At 35.0% G+C, this 24,100-nt stretch overlaps 1 protein-coding gene across 2 annotated transcripts in view; it reads right to left on the reverse strand.

Moving 5' to 3' along the window:
• lrfn2b (leucine rich repeat and fibronectin type III domain containing 2b) overlaps positions 1-16,266 on the reverse strand; it is a 154,236-nt gene extending 137,970 nt beyond the window's left edge. For both annotated transcript variants that reach the window (XM_053489410.1, XM_053489411.1), the window contains exons 1-2: positions 15,819-16,266; positions 4,630-4,686 (exon numbers count right to left, since the gene is read on the reverse strand). The gene's annotated coding sequence lies outside the window, so the exon portion shown is untranslated. The remainder of the gene's footprint in view (positions 1-4,629; positions 4,687-15,818) is intronic.
• Positions 16,267-24,100: the final 7,834 nt, after the last annotated feature.

The following is a 24,100-nucleotide window of genomic DNA, read 5'->3' on the forward strand; positions in this document are numbered from 1 at the left end:
TGCAATGTGCTTCAAACACCTGTTTAGGACTCTCCGCAAGATAAATAACAGCATCTGACTGTTCATAGCTGTCAAAATGATTTTAAGTTAATGACTAGATACAGAATTTGCAAACAGATTAGTAAGGTGAACACTAGCTAGCATCAGTGTATTTACTGTTCAGTGCCGTATGTTATTGTATAATATTACATGAACTGTCCTGGGGACATAAAATATTAGAATAAAAATTGTGCTTACTTGTTGTTGCTTTGCCATCAGAGCCATATACTGTAATTGAAATAGTTCCATACATTAACCGTATTTTTATATCGCTTGACCAAGATAATTCGTAGTATGAACAGGAAAGTTGAAAAAAAAAATCTCCTCCTTTTAAATTTGTGTTAGCTGTCGCATCTTTCATTCTAATAATTCTGATCAATAACTAACTACAGCCACTTTAACATCAACACCAACATCAACCTAAGTGACTTGCTGGGGCCAAACTGGCAATAACTGATGGGGTGGTTCTAATCTGAGGTAAAGTCTGCAAGTAGATTTTAAAAATGCTACAGTTTAGATTTCTTAAACTAACCTTCCAGAAAAGGGAGTCAATACAAATTATATTATGTATAAAGGGGGTCGTCAATCTTATATGCAAAGGGCCAGTGTTACTGCAGGCTTTTATTCCAGTCAAAGAGAGGAAACATCTAATAATTGATTGAAAACCAAGACAATCTGATCAAACTAGTGGCATCTGGTGTAGTCCATGATTGGTTGGAATTAACACCTGCACCCTAAACAGCCGTTTGTGTATAAGATTAAAGACGACCGTAATGACTGTAATTTTTTTTCTCTAGGAAGCCGGAAAGTCATCTTTTCTAAAAACTATTTTCAGAAAACTATTAGTATTGTAATAATTGCAATAATACATATCAATACAATATGTAATACAGTATTACATATAATAATACAATATTACATACATATATTAAATTACTGTATTACTTGTGCAATATTTACAAGTGCTCTTGTGTCATATTTAGTGTGCAATAAGGTGTTTAAAAAGTTTAGTGTGCAATATGGTACTTACTGTTTTAGGACTCTTTTTATTGTATTTTATTTTATATATTTTTCTTATTTATTACTTTTTCCTTTCTGCTGGACAACTGTGAGCAACTGTAACCAAGGATAAGCAATTTCTCTCTGGGATTAATAAAGTTCTTTGAATCTTTGAATTAATCAAGCAAATTATACTGTACATGGTATTAAAACTGAAGTATTGAAAATGTTCCACATAGAGTCCACATACAAATGACTGATCTACTATATAATAATGATTTAGTCATTTAATGATATATTTTTTTTATGGATTCTGCCCTATTATGTTATTAAATTTTTAATTATGAAAGTCCTGCTGTAAAGATATTATAATGATGGTGATTGATTTAAGAATCATAAACTGTCCAAAGCCCTTAGTTTCATACCAATATGGATCACTGAATAAAACAATATAGATTAGGGATTTTAATATACATGGTACAGTTGCTTTTTTTTATGAAAATATGTTTCCTGGGGCAACTAGAGACAACATAGCTAAATTCCCAACTACAGACAGAGCAGACAGGATGTAAAATTCTCTTTTTAGATTTTAAAAAGAAGCAAAGAGTGATAAAGTGAGCAAATGGAGTAAGCCAAGAATTTGTAATTGGCACGGCATGGGTCATTTGTAGCACGCTGACTTCAACTGATACATGCTGCCTCGATACCAGACCCGCTAATGAGAATCTTAGCAAACTTGAAATAACTCTTTCACAGCTTTAAAAAAAAAATTCTGAAATCTCATTCTCTTTCTTTTACACTTCATCCATTTTCTGATAATCTTTCTTTCACCTGTATTCATATTATAAAACAGCATTATGCTTGACTATTTGTCACTTGGTTGTGGGTTCAGATGTTTAAGGTTCTGATAAATAATACATTACATCCAACTGAACAGCCAGATTTATAAACTCATTTGCTGTTATAATAACCCCCATTCTTTAGGGAAGGCTTTCCCTTAGACTTTAGAGCATAGATGTGGGCAATTGACCGCAATAGTATTAGTGAAGTCAGGCATTCAGGTTGGGCATGTTGACGTTCTGATTTATCCATATGATGAGTTCAGTGGAGATGAGATTAGGGTTTGGGCCTCTTAGTTCCAGTAAAGGGAAAATAATGATACAGTATACAAAAACATTCTGTACAAATGTGTAATTCCAAGTTTGTGGCAAGAGTTCATGGAAAAAGAACATATGGATGTTACAGTCAAAAGTGCCAGCTTGGTGGAGCTGGGGCTTTAACCATCAAACTTCTGATAAGTAACCCAAAGCCTTACCATGCTAAGCTAAAACAGACCCCAAATTTATCTCTACATCAATAGGTAAGAGATATATTTTTTTATTTATTATTTATTAGTGCCTTACTATAGTGTAGTATATCATGTGTAACCAATATTTTATTGTAGGGTTCATGTATAAATCTTATTCTATTTAAAAAAACACGGTTTCTGCATCTTACAAGTCTATTTTAAAGACTACTCTCTTTTAGATAAAATACCAAAAAAATGCAAAAAAACGGAATTATGTTTCCATTAAATGTGCAAAGCTGTAATAAAAAGTGGATCCCCAAATTATTAAAACAGGTCAGGTAATATACTAGCAAATGGCAGAAATAGATTTTTTTGGCACAAGAAGGTTTGCGAGTGTTCCACAAGACAAGCAAAGATTTTTTATAAATTTTGACTTGGAAAACGAAGTCTTGGTTTATGAGCATGTATCACGCATACACTTCTTGTTTTGATGCCGAGCGTCACGTGATCACAACTGAGCCAAGGGTTTTTCTCTCTCTTGCGCTGCAGAAATGTGGGTAATCATTTTCCGTGCTGGGTCTTAGTGCGCGTCACACAACATCCGTGCATGCGTGTACTGTTTGCTTTAACACTGTGACAACGTGTGTGTGTGTGTGTGTGTGTGTGTGTCTGTGTGTAAAACATATTTTATTTTGTGTTTTGTGTTTACCTGCACATATTTAAACACACAGCGCCACACAGCCCGACACAGCGCCTGTGCGCACAAATGGAAACCCTTATCCGTTGGGATTTATTTTTATTTTTAAGTACAGTGCAAAGTAAGTTGTTTTATTTTTACTTTATGTTTTGTATTAATTAATTTAAATTATTATTTTTTTTTGGCTGTGAAACGAAAAATTTAAGTTTCCATTATTTCTTATGGGAAAATTCGATTTGGTTTATGAGTGTTTTGGAAAATGAGCCCATTTCCGGAACGAATTATGCTCGTAATCCAAGGTTCCACTGTATACCCATTCTCCTTAGACATAAATTCTGTGACAATATTTATTTAATGCTGGTTTGGAAAAAAATTAAAAATGTTTGTAGCTTTAAACAGAATGCTTTGGCAAGTAGTCACAATTGTTATAAATACTGTCTGTTTATTTATTTGCATAATACTGCATCTACTTTTACTTTAAAGTGGAAAAGCAGGATATTGATGTGGGAAAAAGATTTTTTTATATTATATCAAAAACAGAATCTGCTAAGCCAAATGTAAAATATTTATACGTATACTGTATGCAACTGTAATTTTTTGCTTGCTAGCATAAACACTGGTTAGTTAGGTCAACCTGCCCTCTAAACTTACTTATATTGTCACATGCTCTTTTACAATAACACTTAAAGCTAAAGCCATGGCGCTGTTTGAACATTGTAATATTTCAGCATGTATTTCACATATTTGACAATGTTGAAACGGTGCCACCCGCAGCCTTTCAAATGTAAAATAATTTTTTTCAGATGAATGATTGTAAATCCGTGAAATATACAATACAGTATGTGCAGGTAAATTAGCTAGGTATGCTAATTTACATTAAAAATGTAATTACAATTAGCTAGGGTAAATGAGTCACCTAAATAAAAATATAGATGAATATGTTTACACACATTGGCTACAGTATTTATTAGGGAAATCTAATTAATCTGTGTAATTCACTTGAATGACTGATTAGACAGTTTGTTAATGGAATATTCAATAATTTAGTAATTACTCCCTGCATTGTTTAGTTAATTATTTACAATGCAAATATTTTATTTAACAACCCTAATTTTAATATGTTTATTTATTTGGTCAGGATTTCTCCTCAAGTTCAGTACATCTCTCTTTCAAAGCAGTTATGATCCATAAAACACCTTTACCACTTCATAAAAAATTGAAACACAATAGTACAGTTTTGTTCATGGAAGATACAAACACTTCAACCTTCGCAACAGAAAGCCTCAGACTCTACACTAAAGTTACACAAAGGGTCAAACTATACAAAATGTATTTGCAAGAGTATATTCGTGGGCCTTTAATTATAATTCCATATATTAGTAACCCTACACATTCTGCATCACCAAAGCTAAGGTACAAATGACAAAAACAGTTAAAAGATTCCTCCGCAGTGACAAGTGAAATACAAATACTAATTGTAATGTTTAATAATAGTTAATTACCCGCCTAAATCACCTTACTTTCCATTAATGCACAATTGGTATACTTTAAATCCAGTGCAGATCAAAACACAAAGTCCACTGTCATAAAAATTAAATGCACTTACCTCAAGCTTAGGGCAGGTTATCCTATAACTCATTTTTTGGCCCAAGGCAACTTTACCCTAAAAGAAAAAAGACAAAGTGAAATATGATGGTTTATTAATTAGCAGTTAAATATGAAATCATATCTGTTAGGGAGAAAAAAACTAAATATGTAGAGTTTCATGGCACTGACAGGCCAGATACCTAGGTTGGTGGTTAAGGTGCTGGACTACTAATCAGAAGGTAACGGATTCAAACACCAGCTCCACTAATCTGCCTCTGTTGGGCCCCTGAGCAAAACCGTCAACCGGTCAACCCTCAACTGGTCAAACATGTAAGGAGCTAAATGTAAGTACCTCTGGATAAGGGTGTCTGCTAAACGCCGTAAATGTTGTTAAGTAAGCTTGTTGGACTTGGTTTTTATTCTGAAAAGAATTATAAATTATAGGACACACAAATGTGTTTATTTCTAAATAATGTCCAATCAGCTGAAGTCTACTCAAGTTCTAAAGACACTGGAAGATAATCAAAGAAATAGGATGCACCTCAGTTTAATTTGGAGTGCCTTAAGCCGGTTTTTACACTGAGCAATTCCAAAATCTTTTACGATAATTACTTGTCACACAGTATTTTATAACAGATAACACAGCTCTTCAGCTGGAAAGCATGCAATGGTTTCATCCTGTTATGATATTGAATAAACTAGGCAAACATAATGTTTGCATGCTAATTAGCTAGCTACATACCTGAAAGCTAAAATTCTATCTTTGCTTATGTATCCACTCTTCTTTTAAATTCTGCATGGTTTTGTATTACATTTTGTCATTACCACTAGAGTATATATAGCTGTCCTGTGAGCTTTGGGAAATCATTTGCCATCTCCCTATTTGAGTCTTGCAGCTGCGGTACAATAACTTTTACTTCTATTAAAACTTCTTGACACTGCAAGAATATTGTCGTCAGCTAAATTTGGTCATTGTGGCACTAAATTGGCTGCTGGTGAGCAAAACCACCAATCTTAGCTCATGACCAAGGAGTATCCTTGTCAATGTACATTTCTGCCTGTGAGAAATAAAATCAGACACGAATAGTACAGTGTAAAGATTGTCCAAGTGTCTAGACTGATGGAAAATCAATTTAAGCCATATTACCTTAAATGTGTACTTGTGCAAAAAAAAATTAATGAATAAAAAGGTCTTAATAATTTCCTAAGCCTTTTCATAAAGCCTAGCCTTTGTATGTCATTAGAAAATAATATTACAAATATAATTTAAGATATTACATGACATTCTAAAAATAATAAAGCAAATCACACAAACTGATTTAACCACCCAGTGAATAGTAAGCTGCTTGCTTTCTTCTGCTGTGTCTTTAATGAGCAAATAATCTGCAACGTATTTGCTACTGTTAATTTATAGCCTCTTGTTTATCATTGGCAAATCTGTTTAAAAACTAAGCCAACTGATACAGATACCAAAATTAAGGAGCTAAAAACTCCAGGCTTCTACATAAACCATATTTATAGCCATACCACATGGGAAGGTTTTAATGCTGGAAAAACACCCTAAAGTTATGCTCATGTGCTTCGGCAGAGTAACCAGTGATTTGTAAATGGAGAATTTACAGTTTTTTACTCAATTAACTACTAAAAGATAATATACATTAGAATCTGTAACTGTCACGAACATACAACTGACAACTACACGAAAAGGCCTTTTTATAATTACTGTACTACTAAATCCCAAGATTATATTAGGAGTATGTTTAGTAAGCTTTAAGAAATTAATTTCTTCTGGGAATATAAATGCTTCAGTAAACTTTGGATGGCCTAAAAAACAGTTGTCCAGTCTCATTAGCAGAGGGCCGATGTGGCTGCAGAACCTGACTGAGCATATTTAATCAATTAGTCTCGGTCTTCAAAAAGCTGATGAGCTGTACTGTAGCTTCTGCTTGGCTGGAATAAAAACCCTACAGCCACATTGGATAAATGGATAAATTTGGACACCCCTTGTCCAGAATTATCTTTCAGAGCTGTAAGTGGCTCTTTATACCTTTGGCCCTGCACACTAATGTGTGTTTCCCGCTCTTACACCTCTGATTTAGCTCATCTGCTCAATTACACACCTGGGTGTTGTCAATTGTGTTAGAGTAGGGGTTGCAAAAGTATTTCAAGTCATAGCCCAGATTGGTTAAAATTTCCTAACAAAGGAGCCACACAAACACATCTAATAGCTAATCATTAATAATATTCGCCTTATTCATTTTTAAAGGTTGCCTCATATTTCAGTTATAAGTCAGTGACCAACTACAGCAGACAATATGTATTACTAATATTTTGTAGTAATGGACCATCATACTAATAAATGCAATGCAAATAAATTGATAGAACTTGTTGCACAAGTTAAAGACATATATGTTGGTCTGTCCATAACTGTCCAGTAAACTGGTCATGCTTTTTACATTGATTGATTTGGTAGTGCTTCTAATATTACATTCTTTAAGCACAGCCACTTGCTGGGAGCAAATTAAGGAAATGAGTTTCTGCTTTATTTCCCAAAAGAAACATACAGTTGTCAATCCCTCCTGCCTCACAGTGCACCTTCCACTTTATTGACAGACATTTTTTTCAAAGAGTTGCACAGAGCTAGACTGCAAATGCACATTGAAATGATGCCAAATAATGGCAAGACATGACCTGCAGCAGAGAAATGACTAACTATATCTAGATATCAATAAAAGCTAAAAAGTGACAACAAATAGATAAATCAGAAACTGTACAGTAAATGGTTTTCCTAAACATAAATACCAACTATACTATATGTGTGAAATGTAAATTAGATCTAATTATGTCCTCATTATGGCATAATTGATGATCTTTAATAAAGCAATAGTAAAACAGGCTTATGCAAATTTAATGCCTGGCTTTTACGAATTTTAATTTGAGCACACAATCGCTGGTGAAGATGCAACGTAATGTAGATCTATTTGCATTCCCCCATATATGACACATCTTTAGCTAGAAATTCCCCAAAGTACATATTGATTAAGGCAAACTGGCAAAACAAACAACACATGTTATTTTGGTCACACGGAAGACACAGCCTTCTGTGAACCCTATTACTGTATCAGCTTTCTGGATGACTTTAAACTTGCATGTCTTTTTATACACTATCTTATAAAAATACACTTTTTATACACTATCCTATCCTAGTTACACTCTGGGCCTGCAAGTGTAACTAGGCTTAGAAATGTTTCAGCAACACCTCCATATTAAGGCCTATGGCAACAAATTAGGGTGGCCCAAGGTTATAAATATATATATTTAAATACTTATATATATATATATATATATATATATATACCTCTCAGCCTAATCCATTTTCAATCTTAATTAAATGCATTAAAAATTTTTATTATATTTATGGTGTTTGTTTGCTCTATTGCTGTGATATGTAAGATATGTGCTCAGTGGTCAAAGCTGGGCTTTTTGCTAAAATGGTGGGAAGTCGAAACAATTAAATGCACTGGGAGACAAAATTAATACGTTTTTAATTGTTTTTTATTATACAAACAACATTAAATGCGACAAGATTACAGATGGTGATTGTATTTGCCAGCACAAAACGGTTCCCAGCACAACCAGTGACCGCAGCCTGACATAAGGCCGGTGAATTCTGTGAAATAAGACCCTGACCTTCATCATATCCCAGTGGTACTATCAAAAGCCTTTGGGCCAATAGCCTGAAGCATGGATGGAGTAAAGAAAGATGAGAGACATAAACAGAAGCTAGAACTCAGGAGAAGCAAGAAGTCTACTGACTGTCAGAAAGCACTAAGTGAGCAGAGGGCTTATGGGACCAGAGCTGAGTGACATATGAGGCATTATTTATAGCCAACAGATCAGGCAGAACTGATATTAATATACTGGCATAACTTAGAAACCTGAATGCGTGTCTAGACTTTGACTGACTCAAGAAAACCAGCATCCATTTACACAATGAACAAAACAATAAAAGCCATTTTAGGTCTTTAATCTGGACATGCATATATTGTTATTATACATATTTTTTTATTTATGGCTTTAATGTGACCCGACAGAAAAAATATGTAGATTTTTAAAAACATGTACAATGAAGTACCACAAAAAAGTGTGGGTCGTTATAATTCATCTGAATATTAAGGTTTCCTAACTATTAGTATTACAAAGGTTAGACCACCATCAATTAACAAATATGTTGTGACTTCTTGCAGCAAAAACTAGGGGTATAATGGTATGGAAAATTACTGTTAATACGTTTTCTGGGGTAAAAAAAAAAAAAAAAAAAACATTATTTATTATGAGTTTAACGAACAGGTAATCTTTTAAACAATGGCAAACTAGACAAAAAGGCATTTACCTTTCTGTCTTAAAAAAAAGAAGAAATGTCTAAGTAGGGTATGTACAGTGCATCCGGAAAGTATTCACAGCGCATCACTTTTTCCACATTTTATGTCACAGCCTTATTCTAAAATGGATTAAATTGGCCAGACGGAAGCCACTCCTTTAAGTAAAATGGCAGCCTGTCTGGAGTTTGCCAAAAGGCACCTGAAGGACTCTCAGACCATAAGAAACAAAATTCTCAGGTTCTCAGGAAAAAGTGATGGTCTGATGAGACTCTCTGGCCACTCTACCTTATAGGCCTAATTGGTGGATTGCTGCAGAGATGGTTGTCCTTCTGGAAGGTTCTCCTCTCTCCACAGAGGACCTCTGGAGCTCTGATAGAGTGACCATTGGGTTCTTGGTCATCTCCCTGACTAAGGCCCTTCTCCCCCGATCGCTCAGTCTTAAAATTCTTTCACTTACGGATGATGGAGGCCACTGTGCTCATTGGGACCTTCAAAGCAGCAGAAATTTTTCTGTAACCTCCCCCAGATTTGTGCCTCGAGACAATCCTGTCTCGGAGGTCTACAGACAATTCCTTTAACTTCATGCTTGGTTTGTGCTCTGACATGAACTGTCAACTGTGGGACCTAATATAGACAGGTGTGTGCCTTTCCAAATCATGTCCATTCACCTGAATTTACCACAGGTGGACTCCAATTAAGCTGCAGAAACATCTCAAGGATGATCAGGGGAAACAGGATGATCAGGGGAAACAGGATGCGCCTGAGCTCAATTTTGAGCTTCATGGCAAATGGTGTGGAATATATATTTGTGCTGAAATCTGTTGGACTTTCCTGAAAATGTGTTGAATCACCACGCTATTTTCTATTTCATATTTATATCAAGTTGTGTAAACGCATCCTGCCAAAGGCAACAATACTACTTATAATAAGTAAAACATGTGAACAGCAATAAGCATGATCAATTATTTTACTGTTTAATATTAAACCTCAGTAATATGTTTTAAAATGATACTTATGTTAAAAAGTGACGGGTGTTTTTAAGTGAAGTACAGTACTTGCTTTTGTTTGACACTGAGTGTATTCATACAATCATTTCTGTCTATTGTTTTTACTTAATATTTTCTGCAAAGTATAAAATACATAAAAAATGTACTGTTGTCTGGTATATACAGACTCTATACAGTACGTATTTTATATGCTGATCCTGATGTCCAATCAGAGTCAGAGTTAGCACTGCGGGAGATTCATCGGTCTCATGGGGAAAATCCAAAGTCAATTCATATTCATCTCATAAAGGTGAGCATCTAACAAGTTGACTGTGCAAGAATCTTTCAGATTGAAACAATTTTAATGTATCACACAGTTTTCACACAACAGTAAGTCACTTTTTCTTTTTTAATTTAACTAAGTTTAATGATATCAAAACAGTATTGTTTAGGTTATGTAATTAATTAAGGAGGCTTTAAATACAACAAATTAAGCAGTTATAATATTGATTAAAGTATCAAATAGCAAAAGTCCCTCTAGATTAAAACCAACAGAAAACAATCCATACCAGAAACCACATATCTCCAGTTAAAGTTACATTTATGTCATAAATCTTTTCCTCAACCCTAATTCAATCCCTTTTAATCACACTCTGTCTTCTGGCGGTCTGTTAACCCCTGATCACACAGATCCAATGACCTTTACTTATTCCTATTAAAATGACCCTAAGCATTGAACCTCTTCATTCACAACAGGGCAAATTATATGCATTCTTAAAAAATATCTTCATGTCATATTGCTATTCTGATGTATCATGATATACAGATGGCTGAAAAATAAATGATGAAAAGTCTGAGTCTCTTGGAGGCATTTTGCTGACATGCTAGAGAGGAAAGGGTCACTGCAAATCAATACAAAGCTCCTCTGATGGATCACCTTTAACTGAAATAAAACATTTTCCCCTGATGGGAAAACTCTTCTCCATGATGTTAGTGCTCCAATCCACATGGCACCAAGGCTCAATCAGCATTTTGATGAGTCTGAACATAATAAATCACTTTCTAAGACATTTGCAGTTACCTGATCTAAACCTAATTAGGCACTAATAAGAGTAATGGTGTGTTAGACTGTGCTTCGCACCACCACAGTGAGCACAGTTCCTGATCTTTACTTACAAATGGTATAGATATAGTATGCGCAGTAATGTTGACCAGGACACTTTAATATGTTAGTAGAGTTGATTTGACTTTTACATTTTTTTTTGTATAACAGCATGGCTCAGACCATATCCCCAGGTGTTACAGTTATTGTGCTCTTTCAGTGTTGTACTATATACTGTAATGGACGCTTCATCTAAGCTCAATATTAACATAAGTGATAGCAGGAACCAACTTTTTATATTACATCCTAACTATGCACCAGCAAAATGTGCAACATTAGTTAGTCTAGACAGCGGACCATCTGATCCACACACAACTTGGCACAGGTTTTACATCGCATGACCTTCCTGACACAACCCTCCTATTTTATTCGGGCACTGCATTCAGTGGCTGAGGTTTGGTCACTGGGTGGGAATTGAACCCGGGCCCCGCACATGGCAGGCGAGAAACCTTCCACTGAGCAACCAATGCCCAGGTAAAATGTGTATTAAATAATAATTACACAATGCTAAAGTGATTTTTTTTATCACTGTTATAAATGGAATAACACACCTGGGACTATTCTAGGTACAAATGTGAGCAGTTACAGTACAGTACAGGCTCAAGAGCCAAATGGTCACTTTCTGCTAATGTGCTTTTACAAAAGCCATGATCATATCCACCAAATTAGCAGGTACCTAAAATGGAACAAATCAACATACAATATACAAAACATTTGCTTCAACAAATACAAAACACTGCACAAACAAGTGAATTTAGTGTTCATAACACATCTAATGAATCATATGAATGAATTAATCAGACATTAGATGAGTTGCACAAGGTGTGTTAAAAAGTAAAAAGATTAACACACTGCTTCTGTATCAGCACTGTTAAGAATCCAATCACACTGATTACACCAATTATACTATTAAACCCAGCAATTCTGCTCCAGTATTCACATGCAGCTCTGGCAATTGCCAAACATGTTGTGCTGATAGATCTAAGCTCAGTTTAACTGCAAACTACCTGTGTTGACTCTCCTTGTTTCACAATTAAGTATGCAGATTAACTAAAATTTACCCTAGCAATACATATACATAAATACTTAAAAATATTGTTGAGAAAAATAAGCATACACTTATGGCTTAGTCATACAGTACAGTATAATGGCACACAGTATTCTGTACTATAGAACAATAATATACAGTATGTACAACTGCTATGCGGTTAAAAGTTAATGATGCAACTTTGCTTAAGTGTTTCTGTGCTTATAGTGCTTGTACAAGAATTTCTGAAGCAACAAACATTTAGAAAAAAAACTGTTTTACTGCACTGTGAAAATTCACTTATAAAGCAGTTGTCTACTGTGATTAGAGGAGATATAATTAGATTTTGCTGAGGGCAACTGGAAATTATGTGCTCTTTACACAGAAAACATTATACAGCATTGTTTCCATTAATATTAATATTAACATTGGCATTTGGTAGGGATGGGAAAATGTACTGAAATTTGATATATAATATGATATAATTTATAATCGGAAAAGACATAATTTGGTCTCTCAATATGTACATCATTAGTTACTTTTTATTTTTTACCCTTATCAGGGCTCCAAACAAATACAAACTATTAGAAGCCAAATCATATATTTAAGAGTTAATATCTTAGTTACCTGTAGCTGTGCTTTACTAACATTATCTGATAATGATGACTGAATACTGACTGCATACTGAGCCACTGTATTGATGGCATGTGATATAGAGGACGCAGGGTCTGGACAAGCCGGAATTGATGGCGCAATGCAAAGACATCCTGTGAAATCTTTGCTTGCGAGTTAAAACACAAAATATGTGTGCAACCGCTCATTAATTTCAAACAATTGTTGTGATTTTACTATTATAATAAAATATATAGAATTATAATATAATGCTATTACGAAATATTATATATATATATATATATATATACAGTATATATATATATATATAGTATATATATATATATATATATATATATATATATATATATATATATAATGTTATTATGAAATCCAGACGCTGACAATGCTAACTGATGACAATAAATTGGAAGAAATCCAGTCTGACCATTCTCACTCAAGTCACATGACCATGTTTTAGCTATATCTAATCTACTGTAGGACCACATACTGCACAAAGCTGACTCAGATCCAATCTGAAAAGAATAGATTAGTTAGTTCAAAAATCAGATCCCTTGCACATTAGGGTAAAACATCCAGCCTGTGTCGCTCCAGGCTGGTAATGTGAACATAGCCTAAGTAAATGGCAGCTGTGTTTTAAAGTTATGTTTAGATTTCAAGAATCACATTTTTATTGTTTCCATATAATTTTATATTTTTTATTATTAGCAACAGTTATGCACTGTCCTTCAAATGCTTTTTTTGTTTAGATAATCAATCCATGCATCAAAAGGGAAAAAGGAATAAAGTGTAATTATTCTGTAGTCATACTGTACATCAATGTCACTGAACTTTTAAATAGTTTCATAACCACCATATTATGTACAGAATCCTATTGAGTCAAAAGCAAGGTGTTGTGTCCATAGTATATGGTATATATTTGTTTAATACTATGTAGTGAGAGCACTTTAAAATGCATCATTATCATTCATTGATTTTTACATCCAAGAATAAGGCAAGCTAAGCTGAGTAAAAAGTCATCAGGGCACAAGCACCCAGTAGTGCCTTTCTGGTGGTTGTGGGATTTCTTAAAATGTTCTAGACATTAGTACACAGAATTAATTGAAAACACTATTAATCTGTATTAGCATTAGTTAAATATTTCCAGTCTAAAGTCTAGAATTTTCCTAGCTTATTTTTTGCAAGTGTTTGTTCCTATTGTGTGACATTACAGTGTTGGTGTTAAGATAAACCATGTATAGAAGGCCATATGGCCAAGACTTGACCTTTAAGCTGGATTTCCTAAAGCGGGCAAGCAGTTATCCCAGACAGCAAAAGAGTGACATCCCAATGCTTACCAATTTCATCTGTTCCACTTATACCAGTAATGAACTAGCTGCTAAAAAAAAAAAGAATCTCCTAATGAGATTAAATCTCAAGCCTAATGTACCTGAGAGATTACCTGAAACGCTGCACAACTCATGGTATAGTCCAAAAAGTCACCACTATCTTACAGGGAAAATCTGCAGTTAAAAAGGATCTGTCTGTGATAGCATACAGTAGACTTTATTGTCCCTGTAAGATAGTGGTGACTTTTTGGTCTATACCTTGGCACATGAATACATCTGTGGTAAAACTCAAAAGCTTTTTGAATGTTATGTTTTATTAAACATATACAGGCACTTCTTCCAAACAGCCTTGATTATTCATCTGTGAGACAACAGAAAGCTGCTTCTACTAAAGGACACGTTCAATCACTAATAAAAAAAATACTTTACAGTATTTGCACCATTACATTGTCTAAATAGTTAAATGGTTAAATGCTTATGTTAATGTTTAATAAAGGTTGTCCTAAAATATGGAGGAGAAACATCTAACTGTACTGAATGTCCCGCACTGGAAGGAGAGTTTTATTCTTTCTTTATTTCTTTAATTATTTTATTTTAGGAATGCATTACTGCATAAATGTATACTATGATCAGAAAAAGACGTTCGATTAAGAAAGCTGTTAAAATATAAAAACATTTAATAATACATCTCCCTTCTGTGTTCTCTTGGCAAATCGCTTACATGGACGGCTTAATGTAAAACACCCAAAGTGCTTTCCAGACTAACAGGAAATATGATTGGTAGGCAAATACAGACTCCTTGCTCGCTTTGTTGGTTGGATGTTGGCGCCGTGCATTTGTTTTATCTACCAAACCTGAGAGACCACAGAGAGGGCTTTGCTAAGATATTTTATTGAACCTGCTGAAATGCATGCAGAATTTTTAAGTTCTGACTTAAGAAAAAGCTGACCGCACCTTCAAATCTCTTAACTCTTAACAGTCGCAACCATGTAGCGCGAATAGGAGATGATTTTGGATCGAGATCAGTTGCATGGCAATAGCGTGTTCGTGTTCTAAAACTCACAAACCCTAACCTTCTAATGGAGCTGTTTACAGTCAGGTCACTTTTTTTTTTTTTGGTCCGCAATACACCATTGCCACGCAATCATATTTGACCCAGACTTTTCTGGGCTGGATGGTGTGCCTGTGCCTAAATAACGTGTATGAAAATACAGGTAGGACTGATACACACCTCCCACCTATTAAAAAATAATAATAATAATAAGACTGTGTCCTAACCCAGATTTAGTACAGAAAGGAAATTCATACCTGACTCAAATATGCAATGAAAGCAATTGAGGGTGTTAGATCAGATCTAGAGGGAAACAATATTATGGTGTGTATATTTATAAATGAGGTGTCAGTAAGCAGGTGTTATAATAGCACCTACACTGAGTGGGCACATACACTAAAGAGATTTACTATTTCTGCATGATATAATGAGTGTTTTGCAATGATGAAGTGAAACCTGTGCTGTGAATGAAGTTACTGCACAGAGACCAGGGGAATGAATGGCTCTGACAATAAACTCTGCATATATTGCAGGTGAAAAGTTAAAGATGTGTTATGCTGTTGTCTTTCCCCCAGTGATCTGGCCATAAATCAGGACCGTCGCCCATACACCACCTCCAAGCAACCCTAATGAGCCTACCTTTGATTTGTCCCCATAGCCATGGTGATCTACCGGTGTGCCCCGATGCTGTTATTTCGCACCTCCGAGAAATAAACATCGACATGTTATTCCATGTTATTCCCAATCGGAAAATTCAATCCATGGCGAACATGGCTGAGAGACACACACAGACAGAGACAGAGCCGAAACCGGATCCGTGTCTCTCAATCCTGAACCTCTCGCATCCTCTATGATAAACCCGAATAATCTCGGCCACTTTGCTAAGAACCGATGCGAATGTTTCAAATGTTAGACTTTAACGACGCCGGCGGATTCGCGCAGTCCTCCTTCATCAGCAGTTCTTAGACGCATACTGGAACTGATTCTTAACACACACACACACACAGCAACGCAAAACTGGTCACGTCCGTTTAAACAAAAATACAAATTATAACTACAATAAGCACAATATCTAGTTCTTGGTAAAGAAGAAGAAAGAAAAAAAAACCGACGCAGCCTGTGATATCTCACAACAAAAGTAAATCCGATTATTACTCGGAGTGGAGAGACACGAGAGTGCGCGGTAACGTGTGGAAAGCCATACGAGTCGTCAACACTTGAAAAAGCCAATATCAAACGGTTGATTGATGTTTATTAAAGATGTACAGTGGTACCTCGGCACACGAACGCCCCGTCTCCCGCCTTCAGAAATGAAATATTGCATATGAGCAAACGAACCGAGCCGAACCATAACCGCCTAAGTCGCACGGTGTCGTTCAAAACTTGTTAGCGTCAGTGAAAAGCCAAACCAAGCGAGTTTAGGTTGCTTCTTTTGCAACATAAACTATATATATATATATATAATGTTGAAAATTGGTAATATTTTTTGTGGCTAAAACAGATTATCTGAATTTACATAATTTCTTATGGAAAAAATTAGCAATATAAAATTTTACCTTAAGAATTCGCCTCCGGAACAAATCAAATTCTGAGCTAAGGTATCACTGTAATCTGTTTTTTTTTTTTTTTTTTACAATTTATTTTAAAAAATTGCAGTATTTGCACAAAACGAAAGCATTGCTTAAGATTAGTTTTGGCAAATTTATGTAAAGTGTGTACAGTACACAATCTTTCAAAAAGCAGCATTGTTTTCAACTCTATTTTGATTAAAAATTGTTTAGTTCCACTTTAGTTTATTTGTTTTATGTTTTTCCTAACATATTATGCTGATCTCTAGTCTTGTGACACAGTACACCTTTCAGAATCATGTGGAAATGGTAAAAGATGCATATTAAAATATATATTTTTTGTTATCACCTTAATACTACTAATGTAGAGTATTACTACTAATTGTTTTGGGCAGATCTTTTATGTACTACAAATATTTTTAAACTTAGTATTTCAATTTAAAGTTAACTGGTCATTGGTGGCTCAGTAGTAGGATTCTTGTTTACCGTATGAGAGCCCTGAGAGTGAATTAGTATATTTGATTTATAAAAAAAAATTTAAATGCTACATTTAAATAACTGTAGCCATAAATAGGTGTCATATGGTTTTCTGGACCTGGGGGTTGTGAGCCCATGATTAATATACATTTACATTTATGATATTTGCCAGGCACCCTTGTCCAGAGCAATTTACAAATATATTATTATATACTGTATAAGCAGTGTTAGGTAGATGGCCTTGCTCAAGGGCTCAATGGCGGCAGCTTGGTGGTGTAAGGGTTTGAACCCATGACTTTCTGATCAGTAGTCCAATGTCTTCACCAATGAGCTGCTCCTAAGATGATACAGTATATACAGTACTTAGGATCTCCAGTTATCCAAAATAGGTTAGTGTAGGTCAAGGTTTTCATTTTAATCCATCATGGGCTATGCCTCATTTCAGTACTCATAATAGATAAATTAGTTAAACAGTGTTTTCTGGTTAGGATAAATTTTTGACACAGAAGTACTTGGCTATCCATTGCATTTTGGTACGGACCGAAATAGTTTACAATTTAGGTCCTGTGTGGACCCATTGGGCTTTCCATATGTGCTTAGCACTAGGCGGGATTTCACGGAGCTACTGTAAGACTTATGCAGCTTCCAGCTCCAGTTCACTGTGCTGCTGTTTCAGTTGTTCACTAATGTTAATAATCAGGACAATATATTTTTGATTGGCGTACAGTAGGTTGATTGGTGGTGTCTGTAGTTTGTGTGTGTGTGTGTGTGTGTGTGTGCTATGGGCAATTTGAAAACAGCAATCAACCTAGTCCTCTTGCCTTTGGGCTTTGGGCCTGGAGGAAACCCACCAAGCATGGCGAGAACACATCTTTTCTTATACATTGAATCAAATCAAATCAAATCAAATATTATCTGAGCTTTTACCATATGTGGACATTTGATCATCACACAGTTTTCCCGAAACCATGGGGCATTTGCACTGTATATGTAGTGTGCATTCATACATTTTCTTTTTTTGTAAATGATTAATTATGAAAATAATTATAATAACTTTAAACTGTAAAATAAACACAGTTTAATAATAATATTATATTATTAATGTATTAAGTTATACATTTATTATAAATTCTACTAAGAATAAAATATAATTCTGAATACAAGCTAAAAATTATTTGAAAAATAAGAGCACTATGTGCTCTAAATACACATGAAATATGGGTTTACTCAAGCGGGTAATTTAAAACAAACAAGTTTTAACTGTTTTAAGTTGTAACACTGGAGATGCACAATATGCAATATGATTGTTTTTCATTTACTGAATTGTATTTTACACAATAAAATTTTACAAGTTTATATGAGCAAATTATGATATTCAATGTTTTGTGCGCATTCTGGGAAGAAAAAAATCGATAAATGACAATGTCTGTGATCAGGGCAAAGTGGCAAAATGATGACCCATAATGGTTTCATTTATTATTAACACACTCAAGGTAATATAGAAAGGAGCAATTTCGAAACTGTCTTCATCAGACTTCTAAACCATTTTTCACCCCTAGTTTCATTAAAGATGTGGTAGCATGTAAAGCAGATTGAACTGATGCAGAGAATCCATATCAGGGTTGTAATGGATGCTAATGGGAAGCTTGGCATCTTGCTAAATGGCAAATTCACTCTGAAGGTCACATTATCCTGATGTTTAAAGAGCACCACCCATGACAAGTCCAACACGCAGACCAAACTGCTGGCTGCAAATTGCAAAAATACTGATATGAAGATCAAGTAAAGAATGCTATGAAGTGGGGCAGAGGGCATAGGCTTAAATGGCTAAATGGGGCGTTTCATAATGGATAGTCATATCCTTTTTTAGGCAGGTTGGAACATAAAACTCTAGTTGATAAAAGCATTTTAGAAAATGCAAAACCTCAGCTCAGAATAAATGCAAACAAGAAAATCACCAATATGACATTTACCAATATGGATAAATAAAAAAATTAAAAAATCATCACATACACATTGTGTCCATTTCATCTCTTTACAAACCATTTTAATCAATCTCATATTATTACTCATTAAACTTCCTTAGTGACAATACAGGTTTGGTCCAGTCAGCACCTGCTAGGAAGGAAGAGCCATGATTATCATCAGTGCAGAAATTTTCTACTGTTTCCTTCTTCAGTGATCAAATCACTGGGTGCAATGTTAACGAAGCACCTGTGAGCTGTTAATTACGCAGGGAGAGAGAGAAAAGGAAAGAAATAAAGAAAGAGAGAGAGGGAGAAATAGAGAGAGTGCAAACAGACATGAATGGGTAATCACTCAGGAAGTCCAGCAGAAAAATCAATGCAGACACATCAGCCTCTATCTGCTTCACCCTCAGAGACAATGCAATGTCTTCAAGTGATGCAAGTGCAGCGTCTGTTTATTTAAGCTAATCCAATATTCACAGTTATCGTTCATACCAAGGTGAGCAAAGGGAAATATATATCCATTAAGGCACACAAAAGCAGTAAAGAATGCACAAAAAATACTTTTCTTTCCTTATCCAATTTAGAATACAGATACCCTCTTTAAATACGTGGCAGTACATGGTCTTAAAGTAAACTGCAAGACAACTCAGACCATCCACAAATCAGTAAGAATGCCTGAATTCCTGAGAATGCTAGACTCCCTATCACATCAAAATGTAGCAGAAAGTTTTATGCTTGCTAGTGAGAACCCAGCTTTGTCCCTGAAACTGTGCAGCTGTTCAGGATACTGGGGTTATTGATGATAGCCACACCAGTAGTATCCTGAAACTACAAGCTTTTCAGAAGTGTGTTATTAGTCTATGGCTGACCCCGACTGCTGTAAACAGTGTCCTTGTCTCAACATGTGGGGCACATACTGTAGCTTGCTGAAGACAGAATGCAATATGGTACCGCAAGAGCCTGCTGTCTTATCAGCAAGTGAACGTAACCACATACATTGCTGTATTATGATGTTGTGAGATTTTACCATACAAGTGTAAGAAAATGTGAGAAATCACAGCCTTGACTTTTCAGTGCGGATAGTAGTAAAAATTTGGGTAAAAATACAGCCTACAGCTTTAACAGTATATCTACAGTAGATCATCTAGATGAAGATCATGATTTCTCTATCTCAGTCATAGTACAGCGAATCTGTTAATCCCAAATCCTTTCATTGTTAATCCTTTCAAGGATAAAAAAAAGATTGAACTACAATAATACTTATCCTAGTGCATCCACAGCCTACCATGCCAACAATTGGAACAATATGATGTGCGATGGGTTGCCAATGCATTATGCACACATATTCACAAGCTTTTTCGCAAAACATTTGCAATTCAGGGCAACCACTCACTCACTCATCGTCCATAACACCTTATCCTGTATTCTGGTTCGCAGAGGGCCTGGTGCCTATCCAAGGAGACCACGAGGCGGGGTACACCCTGGACAGGGTGCCAATCCATCACAGGGCAGGCTCAGATACACACACTAACACATTTATTCACACACTCCGGCAATTTGCGAACGTCAGGGCGACGAGATTTATTTATTTTTTCTTGGTAAGTCTTTTGGTATGGTTTTAACAGTAAAATTGGCAAATACATACAGTCAGATGATTCCTGAAACTTTACTGATAAGAATCACAATCGTTTCCAAAAAAGAGGAAAGACTGTATGTTTTAAAGACTATTCTAGTGAAATTCTACATTGCTACTAATTAAATCTGATTCACAAATTCTTTGTTGTGTGTATGAGAGTGCATGCATGTGCGTATGTGTGTGTACGCGTGTGTGTGTCTTTGTGTGCATGTGTCTGTGTGTAAATTGCAGATGTCTTTTGTGATGGAACCCTCTGGGCCTTAGTTAGTAACAGTTAATCATAATCACAGTGTGTCAGCTATAGACAGTCGAGAGAGAGAAAGAGAGAGAGATACTGTAGAGAGAGAGAGAGAGAGAGGTTTGAAGCTTTTGCCTTCCCTTAAGTTTAATATGTTAATACTGTATGTACTAGTTTTCCATCATCTGGCACTGCAAAAAAACATTAAGTTACAATATCTTAAATATGGTATTTAGTGCTTCTTGTTAGAAGATTATCATAAATCAATTATCAGTTTATCCACCCTGTTTTAGATAATGTATTTAACTAAATGTTTCAGTAAATTTTATTTACATTTTTGTATTTTATGTGTTAAAATGAGAAAAGAACAATACTATTTAAAGCTTTTATCAGTCAAAAAAAATCAAGAAACAGTGTGTGTTACAATAATCAGGTACAATACAAAAATGTGTGTGGTACAAAAATCAGGCGGCACTGTGACTTAGTGGTTAGCAATGTCGCCACCCTCAGGGTCCGAGTTTGATTCCTGGCCAGGTTCGATTCCCACCTCTGTGTGCATGGAGTTTGCATGTTGTCCCTGTGCTTGGTCGGTTTTATACCACAGTCCAAAGACATGCTGATTAGTTGACGTTCCCAAGTTGCCCATGGTTTGTATGCGTGTGCCGATTGGCACCCTGTCCAGGGTATACCCCGCCTCATGCCCTAAGTCCCCCCGCGACCCTGTACACTGGATAAATTAGTATAGACGATGAATGATTAAGAGAGATATAAACAATCATTGTGTATTTGAATCTACAGTAAGTACATTTAAGATATTTTCACTGAGCAGTAGTGGATCAACGGTAAAGTTTTTGGGTTACTGCTAAAAATGTCAGAAGTTCAAGCCTTAGAACTACTATGCTGCCCTTGAGCAAGGCCTTTAACCGGACACTGTACTATAGCTGACCCTGCATCCTGACCCCAGCTTCCTAACAAGCTGAGATATGTAAAAAAAGGAATTTCACTGCGCTGTAACAGGCTTGTTTTTGCCAAGATATATCTTTTTTCAGAGTATACAGTATAGAGTTAGCCATGTAGGCATTTCTTTTTGTGTATATCTAAAGTAATAATATGCAATATAAAGGCTGTTACTTACTGTAAATAGAACAAATTCCTACTGTAACTATTAAAATTTTTTTTTTAAATGGCTTTAATCAGCTTGAAAATGTCAATCAACTCATCACTTCTGAGTAAGTGCACTTCCTGGTCCTTATTTTACTTTTTTATATGAAAAACCCCTGTTTCATTTATGGCAACAATGTGTGTACAGCATCTGAAACATTTATGGAGTTAAAATATTAATAAGGATCATATGGCATAACTAGGTATGAGAATTCACTCAACATAAAACATCCTAGACGAAGACGGTACTGTAGGGAGGAAGAACCACAGCAGGAGAAGTCTATCTGGATTTGCATCAGTATCACATCAGGCGTTCACATCGTGCTCAATAGACAAACAAAAATGGATTGATTTTCTTTATTCAAACTTAGCATGGTGAGCTGTAGTTATGATTGTTCAACAAGAACTGGGGAGCCAGAAGGCAGCACACACTTTAGGGCACCCGGAGATATCAGCACCCCTCCACTCAAAGATTTTTGTTTCTCAAGATTTTCTTTCTCTTCTTTGTTTTTCTCATCTTTGTTTAAACAAAAATGTGCTTGACTCTTTCCAGCTTGCTTTACAGCTCAGAAACTTGCTGCTTAATGCCAATCCTGCACATTTTAACAAATGCTATATTGGGAGGAAAAAATATAAGATATATACAGTAGTTATCATACACTTTAATAGATGCCTGTATAGCAGCTTATGCTGTTATACAATCAGTCAATTATGTAGAAGCAGTACAATGCACACTGTGAAACCATGCAGATGCTAAAATTCATTAAAAGTCAAATGATCATTTTTTATATCAGAGCAGGGGTCTTCTTTTAGCTGAGGTCTGCATTGCATGTTTGTGTTAGGTTTCAGATCGCAATATACTGTATGCAATCATTGTAAGTTTATAAAAAATAGATAAGCAGTCTAAAATTTCCATATCATTTCAATAATATTTATTGTTTTCAGTAACAAATGTTCATCATATGGACAATTTAATTTTTGATGGTCTGCATATTTCTATATATTTGTATAAAAAACAAACAATATTTAATCAGTCTTTAGTGAAGTTTCATTTGCACACTGCTGAGCTGTAAATAAATATGAAAGGATTTGAGTTGCTCTGTCACACTGGGCTCTCAGTTCAGGTATTTTTCACGCCCTCACCTCGGACCACTGTCAATATGTTTATTTAAATGCCCAGTATTTTTATCATTTTTCCCACTTATTTTTATAGTGGCCCATCACATAACTGCATTTTATTAGCCCAACAGATTCTGAACATATGAGACAAACTGGTTTTAAACTTCCTGCAGGATGAATAAACATATATTGATCTGTCCATTCATACTTGAAGGTTCAGTTTTCATAGACTATTTTTTTTTTTTTGCCAACTCTGTCCATACACTATAAACTATTGCATTGTTTGGGTCTGTTGGGTGTCATGTATATAGCCACGCCCACCTAAAAACAGCGCTAGAGTAACGGTATATTAATTATTCTTGTTAATTATTCTTATTCTTGTTATTAATAATAATAATAATAATAATAATAATAATAAAAATAATAACACTAATAATATTAATAATAATACTTATTATTATTATTAATATTATTAGTGTTATTATTATTATTATTATCATCATCATCATGTGTGAAGATGGTCTGCAGGTTAAAAAAATTATTAATGAGAGAAATGGAGAAATAAGAAGGGAATTGACAGAATGGTTTAAGCTGACAGGAAGACAAAAAAAGCATCTTTGCTCTGATACCCCCAACTAAAATCTAGTAAAACCATAGCCTTCAGAAGTCACCTAATTAGTAAACATTGAGTTTACATGTGTATTATTTAATCTCAGTATATAAAGAGGTTTGTTAGAGAAGAATAGTGAACA

The sequence above is a fragment of the Clarias gariepinus genome, chromosome 27 (assembly GCF_024256425.1).
Source record: "Clarias gariepinus isolate MV-2021 ecotype Netherlands chromosome 27, CGAR_prim_01v2, whole genome shotgun sequence".
Classification (NCBI taxonomy): Eukaryota; Metazoa; Chordata; class Actinopteri; order Siluriformes; family Clariidae; genus Clarias; species Clarias gariepinus.